Source organism: Ictidomys tridecemlineatus, chromosome 1 (assembly GCF_052094955.1).
Source record: "Ictidomys tridecemlineatus isolate mIctTri1 chromosome 1, mIctTri1.hap1, whole genome shotgun sequence".
Classification (NCBI taxonomy): domain Eukaryota; kingdom Metazoa; phylum Chordata; class Mammalia; order Rodentia; family Sciuridae; genus Ictidomys; species Ictidomys tridecemlineatus.
In genome coordinates, this window is record NC_135477.1 from 10046164 (window position 1) to 10069103 (window position 22940).

General features: G+C 44.9%; 1 protein-coding gene across 5 annotated transcripts in view; it reads right to left on the reverse strand.

Moving 5' to 3' along the window:
* The window catches only part of Plpp4 (phospholipid phosphatase 4), a 239223-nt gene extending 218657 nt beyond the window's left edge, over nt 1-20566 (reverse strand). Inside the window, exons 1-2 of one of the 5 annotated variants that reach the window (XM_078038763.1) lie at nt 20406-20566; nt 17793-18051 (exon numbers count right to left, since the gene is read on the reverse strand). The gene's annotated coding sequence lies outside the window, so the exon portion shown is untranslated. Of the gene's footprint in view, nt 1-17792; nt 18512-20405 lie in introns of those variants that run through there. The other 4 variants (XM_078038797.1, XM_040272708.2, XM_078038968.1 and 1 more) reach the window with 4 other exon arrangements.
* Nucleotides 20567-22940: the final 2374 nt, after the last annotated feature.

Consider the following 22940-nt stretch of genomic DNA (forward strand, 5'->3'; position numbering starts at 1 on the left):
AATATGAAAAAATGTATGCAATATAAAAATGTAAAATTTATGCAATATATAAATGGCAGCAAATGTAACATTTTGTCTCTTGTGTTTTTTTTTGTTTGTTTGTTTGTTTTGTTTTGTTTTTAAAAAGGCCTGGGATGTAGCTCAGGGGTAAAGTGCCCCTATGTCAGTCCCCAGGACTAGAAAAGTAGAGGTGGGGATAACCATAGATCCAGCTTGTGCTCAGAACGATCACCTGGAGCCAACAGCTGCCAGCAAGGCAAGGCTCGGCCCCAGCCCAGAGGAGCGCCCTGCGGAGGGCCCAAGCCTGGGAATGAGCTCAGGACCTGGGAGTGAGACTTCAGAGGGCAGAGCAGAGCTGAGCAAGGGGGGAAGAGCCACTAAGTCCAACTGGTGTCAAGTGGGGACTCGGATGGGCTCTGGTTGTCCGTCTCCAGGGCAAGGACATCTTACTAATTGGGAAGGAATTAAATCTAACAGAGTTTTGGTGAACTGAATATTTTTTCCAGGGTGTTCAAGTAAATATTTAACTACTGCCTAGGGTTAGGGGAGGGAGCCCTGATCTGTAGATTTGACCAATTTCCATGGTGTAAATACTCCTAATGGTCAATTTGAAACCAATAGGAAGTTACTAAATGCAAACCTGGGAAACCAGCCAGCAGAGCTGGCTCCAGCCCACCCCTGGTTTTGTGTTCTTCATGATGATGCTCCTTTAAGATGGCCAAGTCCTGTCCAGTAGAGGACCAGGTCTGTAGATGAATGCTTCTGCAGGGAACCTTGAACACAGGAGGCCTATTTCTCATACACCTCTCCTGTCCAACCTTATCCTGCCCTTCTAGCAACCGAGCATGCAGCCACAACATAGAGGAGAGCAGCTAGTCAGTGGGTGAATGAGGACCTCGGCAGGCAAAACTGGGGTGTGGGGCAGTGTAGTACAGTGGATAATACCAAGAACCTGGGAGCTGTGCCACCTGGGTTTCAATTCAGTTCCTCACTTACTAGCTTTGCAACTTTGGCCCAGTTACTTAACCACTCTGTGCCCAAGACAATGATCAGCATAACAGGAATTTTCTAGAACATTAATGACATTTGTGTCTGCCACAAGATGAAAGTTTCCTAAAAATTATCAGTGAGTCAATCCATAAATAACAAGAACTTCCACAAACACATTTATCTCCAAACAGCAAAAGCAAATTTCTTTCCAAAAAACTTAAATGGCAGCTAATGTGTTTTCTCTACTTTCATGAAAAATAATCAAATGTCAGCCTTGTAAATATTTATGATTGTATTTGAAACATCCATTGTTTGAGGATGAATCGAGTGCTTTTTGACAGAAACCTTATATCCTCGACATTCCCTGGACACAATACTCAGGAAACACACCTTGGTAACGCTTTGCAGGATAAGGTCAGAAAGGCCTCAGGTCTGAAGTCCCGAAATGAGGTCCCGAAGCCCATCCCGAGCTTCCTTTATTCTGGCCCGGGCCTCGGTAAAGGTTAGAAGCAAAGAAGTCTCCCTGGCAGGAGGCTACGGCAACGTTTCTCATTTATAATTAAATGGTATTTGGATCTAATGTTTCCGCAGCTCAGATGAATTTCCTGTTAGAACACAACAGGGAGACCAGGGGAAGGGCGAGAAGTTCTCAGAGCCGCTGATGTTCATCCTGCTGCTCCAGCAAGGCAGGAGCGTGGGAATGGGCTTCCCTTGAGTTCACGGTCTTCTGCTGGAAACTACTTGTGACTTTAAATGAGTCATCTGGGCCTCCGTTTCCTCCATAGCAGGAAAAATTGTCCAAGGCTATTTTAACAGTTAGCATTATTAGTGAGCTATCAACCACACATATTAAAGAAGAAGGAGGAGGAGGAGGAGGAGGAGGAGGAGGAGGAGGAGGAAACTGTCTCTAAACCTCTGCTGTGCCATCCGGCTCTAAAACGCAGTGGCTCTGGGAACTTGATAGTGGGGAATGGAAGCATCACAGGAAAAATGGACATATTTTACTCAGCGGCTCAAGAAGAAGGCCAGAACTTTCTCTGAAATCTTGACTCCTCAAGTATCCATCCCACCGATATGCAGAGCAAAAATGCCTGGGCATTTCTTAAATATCAGTTTATATCTTTTTTTTTTCCTACTCTGACATAAAGTAAGAGAAACCATAAAAGGGACTTAGAAACAATTCATTAAATTTGTTGAAGAATCAACTAGACTGGTCAGAGATCAAAAATCTGTAGCCCCTGGCAGGTTTGTTTCATATGATGGGCCAATTGGAAGAGTAACTTATTCACTGTCAAAAAGAAATACCCAGTGGATATGAAATTGTCAGAGGATAAAGAACTATGTGAGTGGCTATTCCAGCAAATGGACACACAAAGCTTTTATTTTTAAGCATGAAGAACAGAAAATTGTTGAGAGCCACAGCCGAAGGGGCCCCAGCAAACTTCTAGCTGCCAACTGATTGGCTCCTCTGCGGTGATGCTCATTGGGCTATTTCCCCGCCCTTTCAGACCATGGAGCTGCTCATTGTGGGACTTTTTTTGGGTTCTGCCCACTCGGCCCAGCCAATTGGCCTCAAGAGCAAGAGGGTGGGGGAGGTGGAGAGGCTTGTGGGAAGCCGGTGGTGGCAGTTGGGCTCTGAGGGAATTCCTGAAGAGCTCGTGTGGTGTGGCGTGTGTGTACTAAAAATAAAGTTCGTTTCTGCTTGACAAGTGGCTCGTGAATTGTACCCAGCCAGACTGCGGCATTTGGTGGCCCATATGGGGAATGACTGAGGGTAAGTGATAAGGTAAACTGCTCGCCCCTGAGGGCAGGGCGAGAGGATGGGTAGCCATTTTAAGATTCTTCTTTTGTTTTGCTTCACTTTTGTTTTAAGTTGCCTGCCCCTGGAGATGTGTAAGATGGAAGAAAAACTGCTCACATCTGAGGAACACATAGGGAGAAAGGACGGATGGACATTTCAGGAGGATAGAAAGGCTATAATGATTTTCTGTTGTTCCAATTTTGTTTCACTCTGTTTCAGTTTTGTTTGGCGTTATCTTCTTGGGTTGTATTATAGTTAGAGTAGAAATATTCAAGTAAAGGAGAAGGTCTCTCGAGCTAGTCAGACAGAGAAAAAAATTCAAGTAAAAGAGAAAGTCTCTCTGAATTGGCTGGGCACAATTCAGGAGCCACTTGTCAAAAGAAACTAACTTTATTTTTAGAACTACAAACGCCAAACAAAACCGCTCCTCAGGATAAAACCCTCAGAGCCCAACTGCCACCACCGGCTTCCACAAGCCTCTCACCCACACAAACCTCTCCACCTCCCACAATCCTCCTGCTCTTGAGGCCGATTGGCTGGGTCGCGTGGGTGGAGCCAAAGAAGTCCCCCAATGAGCAGCTCCGTGGTCTGAAAGGGCAGGGAAACAGCCCAATGAACATCACCACAGAGGAGCCAATCATCTAGATGTTGCTGGGGCCGCTGTGAGCCAATCATCAGCCAGCAGCTGGAAGTTTGCTGGCATCTGGAAGTTTGCTGGGGCCCCTTTGGCTGTGGCTCTCAACAGTCAGACAGAGGAAAAAATTCAAGTAAAAGAGAAGGTCTCTTGAACTAGTCAGACAGAGGAAAAAATTCAAGTAAAAGAGAAGCTCTCTCAAGTTAGTCAGACAGAGGAAAAAATTCAAGTAAAAAAGAAGGTCTCTCAAGCTAGTCAAGCAGAGGAAGAACGTTTAGAGCAGGAAAAAGCTATCAGGGGAAAAGTTACAACAGGAGACTGCTACTAACACCTTTCTATCACCAGAGGGCATAAGTGTCCAACCAACAAGGCCACCTCCATATGCTGGGAGGCCCCCAACCCCCGCAGTTGATAGTTGGGATCCTGAGACAGGATCTCAAATATTAACATGTCCTGTATTTGAGGCAGGAGGACAGCGAATTCACCATGCTTTAAATTTCAAAACAGTGAAGCAGCTAAAAGAGGCTGTAACAACCTATGGTCCTCAAGCACCCTTCACTGTAAGCTTGGTCGAATCCATTAACAACTTGAACATGACGCCAGCAGATTGGGCTAGTATGTGTAAAGCTGTGCTAAATGGAGGACAATACCTGTTATGGAAGGTTGCCAATGAGGAATTTTGCAAGGAGACGGCTAGGCGAAATGCAGCAGCTGGTTATCCTCAGAGAAATCTAGAAATGTTGTTAGGAAAGGGGCCTTATGAGGATCGGCAGCAACAAATTGCATATGATCCTGGAGTATACGCACAAATTGCTGCAGAGGCAGTTAGGGCATGGAAGACTTTACAAGGACATGGAGGTTTACAAGGTCAATTATCTAAGATAATACAAGGAGCTAATGAATCTTATGCTGAATTTGTAGATAGGCTTATTCAAACAGCTACCAGAGTTTTGGGGAATACAGAACAAGCAATGCCATTAATAAAACAACTGGTTTATGAGCAAACGAATCATTGGTGCAGAGAAGTCATTGGACCATGGAAACATGAAGATTTAAACACATATATTAAATTATGTAGAGACATTAATGAACAAGAGCAAGTCGTGGCAGCTGCAGTAAAACAGGCTTTAGATGCCAAAGGAGTAGAATACCGGGTATTTGCCCACGATGCTGTAGAGGGAGACATTGGGCTAATGAATGCCGTTCTCAAACTACCAAATGCCGCAGTCTGGCTGGGCACAATTCAGGAGCCACTTGTCAAAATAAACGAACTTTATTTTTAGAACCACACAGGCCAAACAAAACAGCTCCTCAGGAAAAAACTTCAGAGCCCAACTGCCACCACCAGCTTCCCACAAGCCTCTCCCACTCCCACAATCCTCCTGCTCTTGAGGCCGATTGGCTGGGTCGCATGGACAGAGCCAAAAAAAGTCCCCCAATGAGCAGCTCCGTGGTCTGAAAGGACAGGGAAACAGCCCAATGAGCATCACCACAGAGGAGCCAATCAGTTGGCAGCTAGAGCTTTGCTGGGGCCCATTCTGCTGTGGCTTTCAACAGAAAATTTTCTAAAATATATGACTTTTCCTTTATGGCTACTTATATGGAGAACAAGGAGCCCAATTAAGCCTTTTTGGAAATTCAGATTCAGCATCCTTGAACAACATGCCTTCTTCATATGGCACCAGTTAACAAGAGTCATGGTCATGGCTTCTTGGACCTCACCCTAAGCCCAGCTTTCTTGCTCCCTTGCTGGGAAGCTCCATCCCACTGTCCAGGCCAAGAAGGACAGGCACTAGCTTTCCCAGCATACCTTGCAGCTATAGCCTGAACATGTGCCCAAATCTGGCCAATTGCAGAGGACCTGGAGGAAGTGCAGGAGTTTGGTTTTTTGCTTGTTTGTTTCTAATCCGAATAAAGAGAGATGATGGCTTTCACCTTCCTTTCTGGACGTGACTTTGTCTGCCTGGGAGTGAAGCCATGATTACCCCTAAGGTTGGCACTGCCCCAGACCCTGAGAGCATCATTAAGCCACAGAGTTTGCCCAGTGTAATAACACACTCACCCTTTCCTGGACATCCAGGTAAATAGGAAAATAAGTGTCTTCTTGTGAAGTCACTGTAGCCTAGAAATTCTTTCCTTGCAGCCAAAAAGCACTAAGCTCATCATCAAGATCCCCTGGGAAACCTAAGCTGAGTTTCCATCTGACTGTGACACAGGTGACCCGGTAGCCCCTCTTAGTGTGCAGCTGCATGAGTGGCTGTTCAAGAAGGTCTTTCATTGAGCAGGAAAGAATGAAAAAAATAAAAGTTTGTTTGTAGATGTGTGCTCACCCTGGGTCACAAAGACACCAACTCATCACAATGATGGACACAGGGAGGGGTAATTTCCATCCAGGTGACCAGGTGTGACATAAATGCAGGTAGGCAGAGATTGGGCTCTGGACTCCAGCCAAAATCCAGCTCCATCACCCAAGACAGAATAGCACTCATCTTGAGGGGCTGCCAGCAGGACTGGAGTCACAGGTTGTGTTAACATCAATGATTGAAAGATGCTTCTCGAGGTAAACCAATCCTGGTTTTCTGAGCCAAAACTTTCATCTGCCCCCCTAAATCCTCTGTCCTGCTCCTCTCATTCAGTCACACTGTTGGTCCTTCTGCATGATCACTTCATGTGCCTGGATCACCCTGTTCATTTACAGATAGGTAAATGTGTCTGCCTATCTCTGCATCCCCCTTAGATACTAAGATCCAATGAGAGTAGCACCCCATCTCCTCCACCCCCTTTCTCCCTGGTGCCTGAGCAGTGACTGGTACTAGTTCTCTGCTGAGTGATGGCTGGAGGACTGGAATGACCCGGAAGCAGGTTGATGACATTGGGTTTCCCATCTCCTAGTCTGCAGGAGAGGAAAATAAAACAATTATAAGAAGGGGTGCTGTCAGCAGTGGATAGACCTCTTGGTGAAGGAGGAACCTGTGAATGGTTAAAAAAAAATCCCATGAGAGCCCTGATGTGCAGATTGGTTGGAGGATATTTAATATGAGGGCACACTGCTCTTTCTCTTGCTGGGTACCATTCTGAGCCCTTTACACGTATCAACTGACCACATTTCACTGATTCGAACACTTCTCCTCCCTGCATTTTAACATCTCCCAAGCAGATGCAAGTACCAGAACTGGAGAGAGGAAGAGTTTGGGACATTTGGAGGTGGGAAGAAAACACCTGCTTGGCTGGCTGTGTGAGGATGGGGAGGGATGTGGAAAGCCATTAGAGGGTCATTTGTGGTGGTGGTTCTGGTTAGGGTTTTGGTCCCCTGAAAGAAAGACTATGATTGTCACTTAAGATGAATCTCTCTGGCTGGGGTGCAAAGTAGACATAGGAGGCAGGGAGGCCAGGTCACCCAGGAGAGGGAGGCCAGGGGTCAGGACTGAGTGGTCAAACCAGAGATGGTGAGAAGGGCATGGATTCCAGATGCTTCCTGGAAAGGTGAGCTCTGTATGGGGTTGGATTGGGTCCACATGCTGACCCATGATACCTGGGAATGCTCTGAACCAGGAAATTGGGTCTTTGCAGATGTGATCAAGGGAAGCTGTGGTCCCTAAACCCAATGACTGGTGTCCTGAGAAGGAGAAGAGCCGCAAAGGCACAGGGATATACAGGGAGGGAGCCTGGAGGGATGCTCCATAAGACAAGAACCGCCAAGAATTGCCAGCCACCACCTGAAGCCGGAAGAGGCACAAAGGATTTTCCCAGGAGCCTCAGAGGTCGCAGCCCCACCTCCACCTCGTTGCCAGGCTTCAGCCTAGACAACGGTGTGCAAGTCAATTTCCATGGCTTAGGCACCCCATTTGCAGTAATTTGCTCCAGCAGCCCTAGAAAGAGATACAAGGTGGTAAGAGGGATGGCATGTCAAGAGAATGGCAGGGAGATTTGTAGAACAGAGTGAAGGAGCACGTGTTTTAGTGATGGAGCGTGCTCTCCATGGTGGAGCCAGAAATCACAGACTCATCTGCGGACAGGTACCCAGCTCTCTGCCAGAGTGGCAGTGAGGAGCGTGGAACCATCCACAGGGAGCACAGCTGGTCCACAGTGTGTGTCCGAGCTTGTGGCACACCACACTCCTCGGTCCCCCCTAGTCACCTCTCTGCCACTAGCTGCACCACCTTAACAAGTTTCCACCACTGGAAACAGTGCTGATGACTCCATCCTACACCAGGACTGCAGAGCCTTATCTGAGCTTCAAAACAATCTCCTGTTCTTGAATCAAAAGACCCTTAGACTCAGTTAAGGAGGAAACTCTAAATCAGTGCTTTAACATAAACCAATGAGGCAAGCTCTTTGTGGAATTGTGAAACAAGCCGATCTCTTGGAATTTTGCAGGAGAGGACTTTTACAGACCAGCTGAAGGGATCCTTTCACTCCACGCCTGCTTCTCCCCACCCTGGGCCCTGGGGAGGGGCTGTGTCTCTCTGCCCATTCAGAGGTAAAGCCAGGGATCCGGTCTGGCTTAAATTTGTTTTCTTTTAAGCCCAACACAATCTTTTGTTCGATTAATATTTATGGAAAGCACTCTGCTAAGACATGACCTTTCTTAATAAATATTTGCTGAATTGAATTGACTGTATTATAGTCCCTGGTAGAATTAAAATAATATAAATAGAGGTGGGAGGAGGGATGACAGAAGGAAGGAAGGAAGGGAAGGAGGACAGTCTTGCTTATGTGCTTAAAAAGGAGAAAGAAAGTATAGTAGAACAGGCTTCTGGAAAGACTATGGGGTCTCTAAATTGAAGAAGGCAGAAGCCAAAGTAGATAATTGATAAATTCACCTCCCAGGATACACTAGGCAGGCCTGGGAATCCCAAGGTCCCCTCCAACCTGAATCTACGCTATACCCTGAAGCTGAACTTATAGTAAGGCCCTCAAGAACACAGACCTGAGAGACAGACTGGGGTTTGGACAGACTTGAGATGGCCATCTGCTCTCATGACCACTTACAGTCCTTCATGGGACCCTGTCCCTTTTCTGCGAAGCACTTGGCCCACATTGGAACTGTGTTGTTCCGCAGGTTGGTTTATCATGTATCTGCTCTGCTTGAAAACAGGCTCCGCCCCTCCTGTTCCCTAACCGCAGGACTCCCAGCACCACGCCCAGCTCAGGTGGCTGAATGAGTGAACAGGCCATCATTTTGCTTCAGTGACTTCCTCTCCTCCATTCCCAGTTTTCTCACTGACACAACAGGACACTACTTGTATTTGTTTTCTAGAGCTGATACAAGGATCCAATGAGAGAAAGTATTTCAAATGTCTTACTCACAAGAGGTGTCCAGTAGATGATGCCACCAGGTTGTGACCCCAATCATTACTGTGGACATTACTAGGACCATTAAAGTGAACATTTCACCTCAAATATTACAATAAAAGAGCGCGGTTTAAAAGGCAAGCTGCATGAGAGAGATGTTTGGAAAAAATGGCGAAAAGATTGGGATGCCAGTCGAACTAAATGAAGGCTTAGAGCTGTAAACTGAATAAGGGGCCTCTCTCAGGGGAGACTGGGGAGCCAGCCAGTGGCCAGAAGGGAGCAGTAGCTAGGACAACACTTTCCCCGGGTACCCCACTTTCTTGGACACAACCTCCAAAGGACACACCAAGCTGCAGTGGTTGCACTGTTTTGGAAACCCAGAGGGCCCCTCCCTGCCGGCCCCAGTCCTCAGTGCTCGAAAGAAAATGAAAACACCTCAATCCTTCTCTGAACCACACGTTGGCCATGTACAGGTGACTCCTCATTTGTCACCAGCAGCCTTTCTTCTCACTTTTAGTCAGAATTTCACTTAGTTGGGCTCAGCAGTTCCAGCCAGGCAGAAGGGGAAGCTGTTCAACCAGCCCGCTGTGTGCAATGCACAGGGAGCTGCCCTCAGACCCTGGAGGCACCCCACACTCCTCAGTAGCCTGGTTTGTTTGTTTTTTGGTTGTTTTTTTTTTTTTCCATATTCAACTATTTGAACTGAAACTTGGACTTGAAAACATTTGATCTGGGAACTTTTGTGGGCGGCCCTCGTTTGCTGATGCTCTTTGAAACAAGTCCCTGAGCAGAGTCCACAGGGTTGAGATGCGGGGTTCAAAGGCTTCCGCGCCACCGTGCCCCCTCATCTGTCTTCTGACTCAAGAGCCACCGGAGACGTCACGTCTGACCTACTGGGGTTAAAACCATCCTTGTGTTACCTCTTTAGTTCAGCACTCAGCCAGTTCTGTTAAGGACCAGACAGTCAATATTTAGGCTTTGTTACAATTACTCCATGTGGCTGTTGTGTATAAAAAAGCTGTACGTGACCTGAAAAAAAAAAATCTAAGCAGGGCTGTGTTCCAACAAAACTTTAGTGATGGAACAGGCAGCTACTGGACTTAGCCCTGGGGCCACAGTTCGCCAACCCTGCCTTTAATCACAGGTTTGGCGATTCAGAAAGCCAATGGCTGTGTTTGTCCTGAGAACTAAAGGAAGCCCATCCTGAAGGTAAACAGAACAAGCAGTTCACTTGCTGTGAACTAAAGTAAAGCGCCAGGCGTAAGTCACGCTGGTGACAGGCTCGGAGCTGGAGGCTGTGACCAGTTTCTTTGTAAACTGCAGAGATGAGAACAGATAGCAGGCAGAGCCCCAGGAAGATGCTGAAAGGAATTTGGTCCCCAACATGCCAGTTCCTCTTTTGAGTCCCTACAGATACCCAGGTGGCCTTCTTCAGTGGTCTGTGCCATCTTCTCCCAGTAAATCTCATTTTATTTTCTGCCTCTATTTGCCTGGCTGTGTTCCTTTCCTTAATAACCAAACCACCCTTAAACAAATCAGTGGCAGAATTGTGTTTAATGACATCTCAATCCTGTTTAGCTTTGCTGAAAGAGATATCAAATGGGCCCCAGGAAGGCTGGGGAATAATTTTATCTTCAGATGGCCCAATTAATAAAACACTTTAAGTTCTTCATAAGACAAAACTCTGATATGTGGAAAGAAGAGGATGTTAACTTTTATACATTTTCTGACACCTGTTTACAGTTTAAATTCCACCAGTGGAATAAAGGTAAATCATAAAATATTCAGTGCAAGGTTAAACTAGTGATTTAAAGTCAAAGGAGTGCAATCCATGAGATGAGGTTAAAATAATCAGTGCTGCGGCCACACTAAGTCAACATCAGCAGGGGGAGATAAGTGGGCCTGGCTATCTACAAAGGCCGAACAGCTGAGAGATGTGGTTTGGGGCTGGTGGTGGGTAGCACAGGTAAGAAAAGGTGGCCGTGCTCAGGAAAGCGTCCAGTATTCCTCATTCCATCAGAAGGCACAATTCTCTCTCTCTGGGAATCGGAAGAATTATCTCCCTAATTCACTGGGTGGTTTCCAAGGATGGCCTAGACCAGCAGGTGCAAGACATGCTTTAGAGCCCGGCTCTCAGTCACTGGGAAGAGGAGACAGGACAGCTGGCCTCTGGAAGCCTGTGCAGGAATCGTCTTATTTAACACGTGCACACGCATGGGAACGCAAGCCTGTTACAATGAATTCCTCCCCAGAGCCTGCCCTTGAGATCTGGGGGAGACATTTAACACCCCTGAACAAAAGGCAGGAGAGAGTGGGACACTGGAAATGGAACTGATTGGAACTTGGGGTCTGAGATCTGAACTCGGCTCTGCCAATTATAGCTTTGTGACCACACGGATCACTTTGGCTTTCTGTCTCCCCACTGAAGGCACAGGGCTAGACCAGAGTGCAGAAAAGCAGGGCCACAGGCTGGATCCAGTGGTCATCTGCATTTGAAAATAAAGTTTTATTGAAGCACAGCTACAGTCACTTATCTATTTTCTAAAGCCACTCTTGTGCTACAATGAGGAAGTTGACAAGTTGCAATCGTCCGTATATCCTACAAACCCTGAAATAATTACTACCCAGCTCTTCTCAGAAATAGTTTGCCAACTCCCATATTAAATAATTTTTATGACATCATTCAAATCCTCTGACTTGTCCTCATGTTGCTAAGAAAATGCTTCCAATGTGTGTGTACATGTGTGTATGTGCATGTGCATTCAAGGAAAAGACCCAGCTTTCTCCTTCAGAACAAGCACTTATAAATGATGGGCTTGGGGTGAACCCAAGGGATTTCCCACAGGAGAACCCAGACAACCAAGAAAAGGGAGATTCCTGGCACATAAAGCAAAATAAGTGGTTTCCAATGTAGGAGAGAACGAAGCCCTTGCCATAAGACACACCTAACAAGGTTTACATTTCCCCAAGTATCAGAAAACCTCAGCCCAGGGTCACTGCTTCCCTACACAGACTCAAAACTGATACAAACTATGAGCAAGCTCTTCTTGCTCTGCTTTGCTCGGTAACAAATTCAGCCAATCCTGCACTTAAGATTTCTATTCTAGCCACTCAGAAAATTGGAGATTTCTATTTTCTTCCCAGAAAACCCAATTTAAGAAGAAGAGCCAACCAGGGGACGCATAGTCAAATTTCCACTCAACATTGCCAACTGTTAAAGAGAATCACTTCTTGTTAGAGCTCTCCTTATACGGAGGACGTAAGGGCTATCTTTTCCACAAAGAGCAATCAATCCTGGAGAGAGAAAGAACCAGCAGTTGCCACCACGGCCACCCTTCCTCGTTGGGGTGAAATTATGGGCTGACAGTCTCTGCCAGCCGGTACTTTTCTGACATGGGTCATTTGTCATTTTGACAGGAGGACTGGAAAGGAATGGAATTCTAGCTTCAATCCACGTGACTGAAAGCATGCTCATATCGAAAATAAGTGCCTGTGATTATGAGGCTGTTAAATCATTAATCCCTAAAAATCCTCCATCTGCTGTGAAACAAGCCTCGTTTGGGTATGTAACAAAATTGCCAACCATCCCTGGTGGCCTGTGGCCAGCCACTCAACACAGCAGCCTCCAGGGGAAAGCGGGTCTTCCCCACCCCCCCACCCCCTCCCAGTCATCTCTACGCATTGGATGGTCCTGCCGGGTTTCGTATCCACCCTCACAGACTCTCTGCATGGGGAAATGGATTTCTAAGTGGACGGCTGGGGTCACACACCCTTCTTCAGGCAGGGGTGAGGTCCAAGGGTTCAGGACCACTGGGAGTGGGACAGGGTGCCCAGGAAAGAAGGCCCTCTGAGCCTCCCAAGCCGTCATCCGTCTCTAAGAGTATCCTGGAGCTGTCACATGCTGCTTCAAGGGGTCAGCAGCTCAGGAAGGGGGTCAATATCATCCCAGGAAAGGGAGCCAGCTCACCACACTAGTACTAAAAAGACACCTCACAGGGGACAACAGTCTTGTGGGGACATTTCCCAGAGCAAATAATGCTCACTGCTCTTTGGCAGTCAGTTCCTGTCCAGACCCCGGGGACATGGAGATGTGGGATCTCCTTTTCTATGAGGTTCACTGGTTTGCCCGGATTCTCTGTTCTTCCTGCTCCTCTCTCCTGCCACTTAGCTCATCTGTCTTTTTCCTCATAATGCAAATAGTCACCCGGAGCTTCCCTGCATTTATATGCTGAAAAGTAGCAGGTCATTTTTTTTTTCTGGATTTAAGCTTTTAGAAAAGTGGCTCTGTCCTTGGTGGGATTTTTTTTTTTTCTGTCTCCCTGGGAGTCTCATGAGGGGTTGTCAGTCAGGGTCTTGGGGGATGAACTGCCAGTCACTGCAAAGCCTGAAGGAATTCCAGGTGAAGGCCTGACTTTGGGCCCAGCCTCTCCCTGGAGAGAAGCCAACTCTGGGCCAGCAGCAGCTCAGGCCCAGCATGCCATGCCTCCCTCGGTCCTCACTACAGAAAGCATCTTAGGACCAGAACTGCTGCCTCAGAGCCACGAAACCTCAAAGCTTCCTAACAACCTTCCTCCGGCACACACTGGTTAGTATTCTCTGATCTCTGTCCCTTGACCAGGCGTCCATTCCTTACCCAGTCCACAAAGACTCCGCTTAAGCCCCACTCCTTCAAAGTGGTAATGCTACATTTTCTCAAGACTGATTCTATTTGACGATACCTTGTGATTTTTTTTATTCCCCACTTGACTTTATTATCCTAAATATATTATTTTAGCATTAAGTGCACCGGCAACTGGGGGAAACATAATGTTCAAACGTTAAGGATCCCAGCTGGATTGAGACTTTGTGGTTTGGAAGAAAAATTTTCTCATTCCAGTGACTTGAAAACTCAAAGGCTCTGTGATAAGCACATGTGGAGATTTGCTTTCTAAAATCCTAAAATATTCTCTGCTATTCACAAAGTTTTCAAATGCACATGAATAAAACATCATGATTTCTCATGGGAACTATGCTCAAATGTTGTCCAGATGAGAAGAGCCTTTTGGGAGTCTCTGAGGCTATGTAAGTCCACAGAGCCCTGGCCAGGAGAGTCAGCAGGGCCTTTCTGAATGACTCTGGTGGTTCCCAGAATCCCCAGCACTGAGGGCATTTGATACTAGTGTTTGGGGGCACCATGGGAAATCATCTTCACCTTACACTAGCTTTCAATTTGTGTCATCAGAGACACACTAGATGCTACAAATTTATAACATATTACCTCCGTGGTATTTCTTGTATGCAGGATTGGACCTTTGCATTTTATTTTAGGACACTTTCCATACTCAGATTTCAGAACTTCACAAACCAGCCTTCTCCAGGTTGCATCAGGGAGACTTTGCAAGACACTCTCTCTGTGACCGCATTCCTCAGTTCCTCCACAAAATGATTGCTAGAGTTACCTTTAAGACATCCAGAACTGATCATCGCCCTGTGGTCCTGTGCTTCTGCATTGCCTTTAGAATGAGATTCAAACTCCGCAGGCTGGAAGCTGAACTTCAGTCAAGATGGAGTCACAGGAGAATTTACCCTCCCACCTAAGCCAACCCCCCCCCCAAAAAAGGACACAGTATAGGAAATAACGGTTTGCAAAAACTAGACCTGACGCAATGGGGATATTGATCTCTGAGGAACAATGAACAAAGAGGATGAGCCCCACCATCGCTCCAATTTCCTGATTTGAGAGAGTTCCCAAGCTGTAACCCAGGATGGAAATACCAGACAGAGCTTCGCTGACTCCCTGACTTGAGAATACAGAGCTGAGAGTCCTGAGAGACAAGACAGCTCAGGTTCACAGGATGGAGAACCAACAGGAAAGAGCTTCACACAGAGGAAGCTCTGGAGATTTTCATGTAGTGAGATGAATTTTGATTAGCACGTGTGCAGAAACATCCAGAACTGTGCAAAGAACCACCAGCCTGGGACCCTGTGTAGAGGATGTGGAAGGGCTAACCCTAGTAATTAAAAATTATTTACCCTATACTGAGCATGGCCCTTATCTCACCTAAATGTATCTCAAAGGTAAGATCCAAACAGATCAAACTACTTCCAAGCAACCTAACTTTGTCACAGAAGCTCAATAAAATTTATAGAGATTCATATGTGTGTGTGTGTGTGTGTGTGTGTGTGCTCACAGAGACATATACATTCCCCCAAAAGAAATATGTGGTATACCATTAAAAATGACCAGGAATGGGCTGGGGATGTGGCTCAAGCGGTAGTGCGCTCGCCTGGCATGCATGTGGCCCGGGTTCGATCCTCAGCACCACATACAAAGATGTTGTGTCCGCAGAAAACTAAAAAATAAATATTAAAATTCCGCCCCCCTCTTTTAAAAAAAATGACCAGGCATGAAAAGATGCAGAAAAACATAAACTTTAAGAAAGAAAAAAAATTCATCAACTGACCTACAACTGAAACAGATATTAGCATCAGCAAAGACATTAAAACATTTTTGCTATAGTAGTATTCTACAGGTTCAAATGTTGCATAGAAATATGGGGGATATTAAAAAATACCAAAATTGAACTTTTAGAGATGAAAACCACAATGTCTGAGATGGAAAAATAGACCAGATGGGATTAACAGCAGACTAGACATTGCAGGAAAAATGTCAGAGAACTTGAAGATATCAAGAATTTAAATAATTAACAAAGTAACCATGAGGAATGGGAAAAGGTCAAGTGGCCCAACGGGCCATCAGGGAAGAAAGAAGAAAGAGAAGGACACAGAAGAAGCCCTTGAAGAAATAATGGTTAAAATTTTCCAACTGATGAAAATTAAAACCCACAGAATCCCAATAAACCCCAAACACAAAATATATGAGACAAATTACAACAAGACGTATCAAATTGCTCACAACAAATGATGAAGATACAATCTGAAAGGCAGCAGAGAATAAGAGATATGTTAAATGTAAAAGATTAAAAGTAAAAACTACAAAAAAAATATCTCTTTTTTGTCTCTGTGACCAAAAGACCTGACAAGAACCATCTCAGAGAAGGAAGAGTGTATTCGGTGCTCATGATTTCAGAGGCCGCAGTCCACAGATGGCCAACTCCATTACTCTGAGCCTGAGGTGAGGCAGTAGACCATGGCAGAAAGATCTAGAGGAGGAAAGTAGCTCAGGACATGGAAGCAGAGAGAACTCTGATCACCAGAGACAAAATAAGAACCCCAAAGGCAAGCCCCTGTGACCCGCCTCCTGCAGCCACACCCCACCTACCTACAGTTGCCACCCATTAATCCCTATTGGGGATTAATCCTCTGATTAGGTTAAGGATTCATAGCCCAATCATTTCTCCTCTGAACTTTCTTGCATTGTCTCACATGGGCTTTTGGGGAACTCCTCACGTCTAAAGCATAACAGATTCCTTAGAGGAAATGACACAAGCAAATTACTGACAGGAGAGAAAGATCTTTAAAATGCTAAAATTAAAAATGTCAACCCACAAAAGATAACTTCCAAAAGTAAAGGTGAAATCATTTTTCAGATACACAGAAGTTTAACACACACATAGTCAGCAAAGGCACACTACAAAAAAAAAAAATATTACAGGAAGTCCCTCAGGAAGAAGGGAAATTATTGGGAATTGGAATCTACACTAATGAATGAAGAACACCAGAAATGGTCACTTCCAGACTATATAGAGAATTTTTTTTCTTATTGTTTGAATTTCTTTAAGAAACAATTGGTAGCCTAAATAAAATAATAACACAGTGTGGTGGGGTTTGTAATGTGGGTTAAACACATCATATGACAAAGTAGCACAACAATCAGGAAGAGAAAATGAAGGTAAACGATTGTGTTCTTATACCACAGGTAAAGTGACATGATGTCACTTAAATATAAACTCTGGTAAGTTAAAAAGTATACCATAAACCCTGAAACAACCACAGAGAAAGCAAAACAAATAATCAGTGCTAATAAGCTTTCAGAGAAGAAAACCCATAAAAAAAACAACTAATATAAAAGAAGAAAAGATGAAGAAAAGGAACATAAAGACAGTTGGAGCAAATTAAAAAAAAAAAGACAGCAAAGTGATCAATTTAAACCCAACCCTTTGAGTAACCACATTAAATGTAAACATCCTAAACACTCCAATCAAGAGATACACATTGATTTTAAAAAATTCAAGACATAACTATACTGTGTACAAAAAATTGCTTATTTAGACACTAAAAGGTTAAAAATAAAAGGAAAGAAACAATTCCATGCAAACACCAAACACCAATCAAAAGAAAGCTGGAATGGCATTATTAACATCAAGGAGATTTTTAAGTACAGAACATTACCAGGGATAAAGAAAGCCATTTCATAATGAAAAGGGGATAATTCATTAGGAAGATATAACAATCTTAGATTTATGAGCACCTAATAACAGAGATTCAAAACACAGGAAGCAAGACCTGATAGAACTTCAAGGAGAAATAGAGTGGACATATCCACAGTTGTTAGCAACGTCAGTACTGCTCTATTAACAACTGATTAAGCAGACAGAAAATCATTAAGGATATAGAAGATGTGAACAACACCATCAATCAACTTGACCTGGTTGACATTAATAGATCATTCCATCTAATGACAGAATACACATCCTTCTCAAAAGCACATGCAACATTTCTAATATCTTAGTCATGAAATAAGTCTCAGCAAATACAAAAGGATTCCAATTATTCAAATATATTCTGCAATCAGACTGGAACGAAATTAGAAATCGAAATCAGAATAATATCTGGGAAGTCTCCACTATTTGCCTCCTCTGCTTCCTGGTTTCTTGACCCCTTGATGGTTCAGCCTCATCTTGTGTTTATCTCATGGGCTCCTGGTGCTGTCGTAGCAAACATTGACATGGTGCTCACCCAGCGCTGGATCATGGTCTTGTAAAAGTACATGATCTTATTCTCATTCCACAGGCAGAGAATCTGAGCCATGCGATAGTAAAGGAATTTGCAGAGGTCACAAAGCCAGGGAGCGCTGAGTTGAGCTATTCACTGGGGCAGCCTGAGCCCCTGGTCTATGTTCTGGGTACTAACCTCTTGCCCTCCATCCCGTGTCTGCCGACCAGCCATTTCAGACAGAGGCACTTCTTCCCCGGGGCCTCTGCTCAGTCAGCTTCCTCCTTGAGGTGTGGATTGATGTCCTTCTCCAAGTGGTTCAAAGGGTCTCCGTCTTGCCTCCTCCATTTGGGCACACCTCAACACTCAGCTCAAAAGCCACCTCAATTTCACTCCTCAAGATTTCTCTGCTCCCCACAGGAAGGACATAATTCCTCTTCTGAACTCCTGAAACACTCTGTAGTAATATCCAACATTGCTTGATATTATTTTTATCATTTCAAATAATGAAATTGAAGAAGCCATCAAAAGTGTACCAATAAAGAAAAGCCCAGAACCAGACGCATTCTCAGCCGAGTTCTACCAGATCTTTAAAGAACAAATACCAATATTCCTCAAATTATTCCATGAAACAGAAAAGGCAGGAACTCTGTCAAACTCATTCTATGAAGCTAGTATCACCCTGAAACCAAAACCAGACAAAGACACATCAAGGAAAGAAAACTTCAGACCAGTATCCCTGATGAGCATAAATGCAAAAATTCTCAATAAAATCCTGGCAAATCACATACAAAAACATATTAAAAGTTAGAGCACCATGATCAAGGGGGTTTCAACCCAGGGATTCAAGGTGGGTTCAATATTCAGAAATCAATAAATGTAATGCACCACATAAATAAACTTAAAGACAAGAACCAGATAATTTCCTCAATAGATGGAGAAAAAGCATTTGACAAAATACAGCAGCCATTCGTGTTTAAAACACTAGAAAAACAAGGAATGGAAGGAACACATCTTAACCTTGTAAAGGCTATATGTGACAAATTCAAGACAAACATTATTCTGAATGGAGAAAAACTGAAAGAATTCCTTCTAAAACACAAACAAGACAGGGAGGCCCACTTTCACCACTCTATTCAACATAGTCTTTGAAACTTTAGCCAGAACAATTAGGCAAGAGAAGGAATTTAAACAATATAAATGGGAAAATGAGAGTTCAAATCATCTCTGTGCACCAATGACATGATCATATATTTAGAAGACACACACACAAAAAAAACTCTACCGTAAAACTTCTAGAACTCATAAATGAGTTCAGCAAAGTAGCAAGATATAAAATCAATGCCCATAAATCAATTACATTCCTATTCTCCAATGATGAATCTGCTGAAAAATAAATTAGAAAAACTATCCCATTCACAATTGCCCAAAAAATAAAATAAAATACTTGGAAATCAGTCTAACAAAAGAGATGAAGGACCTCTACAATGAAAACCGTAGAACACTAAAGGAAGAAATTGAAGAAGACCTTAGAAGATGAAAAGACCTCCTATATGCTCGGATAGTCAGAATTAATATTGTCAAAATGGCCAAACTCCCAAAAGCACTACAGAGTTCCAATATACTTCTCATCAAAATTGCATTGACATTTTGTATAGTGAATTAATAGAGTTAGATGAGCAAGAGGGACAGAGTCCATCAGAAGCAAAGCAGAGGAGGAGCAGGCTCTGGCTTTCCCAAGACAAAAATTAAAATAGGTTGAAAAAACTCGTGCTCCTTTCTTTTCTGTTTTATTTTCAATGGAAACATAATAATTACACACATCTGTGAGGTATAGTCTGATATTTCTATTCATGAATATATCCATAGTGATCAAATCAGGATAATCAACATCCATCACCTCAAAAAATTTATCATTTGTGATGAGAGCATTCAAAATGCTCTGTTCTAGCTTCTTCAAAATATACAATATAGAATTGTTCACTAGTCACTCTGCTGTGCCATAGAGCATCAGAGCTTATTCTTCCCCACCCCTATCTCCCTGGACCTTCCCAGCCTCTGATAACCACTATTCTACTTTATACTTTTAAGCAATAAGTTTGTTTGTTTGTTTGGAGTCTGCAGATGAGTGAGAATATGCAGCATCTGTCTTTCTGTTCCTGGCTTATTTCATTTCACTTAATGTCTTCTGGGTTCATCCACGTTGCCACAAATAATGGGCTGGCTCTTGTTCTTTTTGTGGCTGAATGGTATTTCAATGAGTACACATTCCACATTTTCTTTGTTCATCTGTTGATAGACATTGTTAATTCCGTACCTGGCTATCCTAAATAGTGCAAGGGGATCTTTACCACATCCTGATTTTATTTCCCTTGGATCAGTATCCAGTAATGGGAGTGCTGCAAAGATTTAATGCAATATCTTTCCAAAAATCTTCACAAAAATAGGGAGAAAGTTCTAAAATTCAATGCACAAAAGACCACAAATAGTCAAAGCAAACTAGAACAAAAAGAACCAAGCTGGAGACGTTACCCCGGACATCAAAATACACTGTAAAGCTGTATTAATCAAAACAGCATGCCCTTAGCATAAAGTAGACACAGAACAGAGAGCACAGAAGGGAATCCACACAGAGCCAGCTGATTTTCAATAAAGGTGCCAAGAACACACATTGCGATGGGGCAGACTTTGCAATAAACGGTGCTGGGAAAACTAGATGTCGACAAGAAGAAAGAAAACAGAGTCCATCCCCACAGACGGCCACCATCCTTAATGCCTTCCTCATCAGCAAAGCCATTTCCCTCGCCTCACCTACGGTTACGTCCTGGGTATGCATGCCTGATACGTCAAGGCTGGACTCGCCACTGCTTCAGAAACAGGGCCATCAGCAGCCCCACCCTCTCCCGTGCTCAGCTGCCCAGCCCAGCCTGTGGCTGCCTGCTGCTCCTGGGTTCTCTGTCTGGATTCCTGGCTGAGTCTGCCCACCCCCACTCACCCTCCAGCACCAGTCTGCTGTTGCACCAAAGCACAAAGTGACCTTTTCAAAATGAAAATCTCATCATGTCACGTCCTGCTTAATGCCCTGTAATAGGATAAAGACGAGCACTCTGGCCTCGGGGCTCAGCACGGCCTGACCCTACCTGCCTCTCCACCGTCTCACTGTAGGCACCAGATCTCTGAATCCCAGTCAGGCGGCCTCTCTCCACCCAACCTGCAAAGCCCTTCCCCTGTTAATTCCCCCTCTCTCTGTGGATTTCTGTTAAACCTCCCTTCCTGGGGGAAGCCACCCCTGACCTCCTCACAGAGGCACCTCCATTATAACCCCCAAGAGCACCTGGTACCTGGCCCTCCCCACCTTTGCACAAGGTCATTCTGCAGTCGCTGTGTTCTGCTCACGGGGATCTGTAGCACTACCCCTTGAACTCCTTGGGGCAGACACCCAAGAGAAACTCAGTCCAGAGGAGGAGGCTGCAGGAGGTGGCACCAGGCAGAGCAACTCAGCTGCCTCTTTGGTTTGGGAAACCTCCCTGTCTGCTTTAGATAACCCTGGTGCACAAGGAATGATAACAGACGATTAAATAACACTATTATCTCTCCCAGCTTTTCCTGGGTCGTTTTTTTACTCTCTCCCAAGAAGCCTCCTGCCTGGGTCTGAGGGTGCGACTTCCGATTCCAGTTCTTGGAGACGCCCAGGCCCTCATGTGTTTTGATCATGATTTCTTGTAACAACTGCTCTTTGCCTCTGCATGATAAATTGATCAAATACTTGTAGTGTGATGTTCGCGCTGCTCCGCGGATGCAGTTCACGGCGATGGTCTCGTGTCTGCCTCTGCAGCTAAGTGGATTTGCAAAGCACATCCTCCCGGAGCTCGGGATCTGTACTCGGAATTGGACTGATGGAATTACTGATGAATGGCAGGGCCCAATTGAATCAAAGTGGTCATCCCAAACAAATGTAAATACATTAAGGATTTGGAAAAAGCTGAGGCCAGCTTGATTGATGCCTCTCTTACCCTGAAGACAGAGATAGGGACTTTTATTTATTTAATTATATCATTGTCAAGAAATAATAGATCAGGAGCCAAATAGACCTCAGGTAAACATTCTCCACCCTGACCCCAAATCAGGCTCTGCAAGGGCTACGACCTTCCCTACCCCAATGCCCGGTTCTTAGGAGTTTACCTGGCTATAATAATGTTCAGGATTTGGGGTCGGGTTTACATTAGCTTCTTTCTGTTGACTTTTCTGTTTTTATTTATTTTTTCCTCTTTTCATCCCAACAGATTAGATTATGTGTTTTTTTAGGAATCTCTCATTTTTCTAGAACACAATTGATGTTCTTCACGTAGGAGGGGAGAACACAGAACAGGGTTAGAGAGAGGTTTTCCAAAATAAAGGGCAGCTGCCTGGCGCGACCTCCCGCAGCCTCCTCCTCCGGACTGAGGCTGGGTCCCTGAGGAGGGGCTTCTCGTGCTCCTCATGAGCCTGGAGAGGTCCTGAGGAGCCCACCATCTCATAACCAAGACCCGTGGCTGCAGCCCATCCTGGAAGAGAAGGTTCTAGCATGCCCCAGGCTCCTGCCTGATCATTGCATGAGGAGCCCCTGTTTATCACAGCCCTGGGTCACACCCACTTCTGGCTTACCAAGGCTCCCTTTTGATATTGTCTGCTTCATATCCATCTCATTTGATCCTTGAAATACTGGAGGCAGCAGGGCAGGTGTCACCACTCACCTCTGAGCCACAAAAACAACGCCCTGTGATGGACATCGCCCCTGCTGCCCACACGCTTCCCTTCCCTCTTCTGCTCTGTGCCTTAATGCTGTGGCTGCTTTGCCACCACCAGGGCTGTGGCCACCACCACCAAGCTTAAAGAGAAGGTCATGATTAGGAGAAACCAAACTCTCTGTCTCCCAGAATCTTAAACCTAGCAGACAACCCAAGGCAGGAGGGTCGGCCCTCAGTGTCTGTTGCTGTGACCCCTGGGTGGCCAGACTGGCTGCTCAAGTCCCTTTCTTTTATAACACTTCCAGCTTCTCAATGAATCTGTTTTTTATTAAATTAACCAGAGTTCATTTCTATTGCTTGCAACCAAGGAACCCAGGAATAGGTTTGCAATTTGCCATGCCCCCAACCCTGGACACAGGTCTCTTGACTTAATTTAGTGCTGGTGCTATGCCAGGAGCAGGATCCAAGTCATAGTATCTTGCCCAGCACAGAGGAGAAGATGGTGGGAATAATGCCACGAATACCAAGCTCTTTGGTAACTCAAGGTGATTTTGCTCTTCAAGAGCCATCTGACATGGCCTAGAGAGGTTTCACTACTGGTGGCCAAGGGGACATGCTA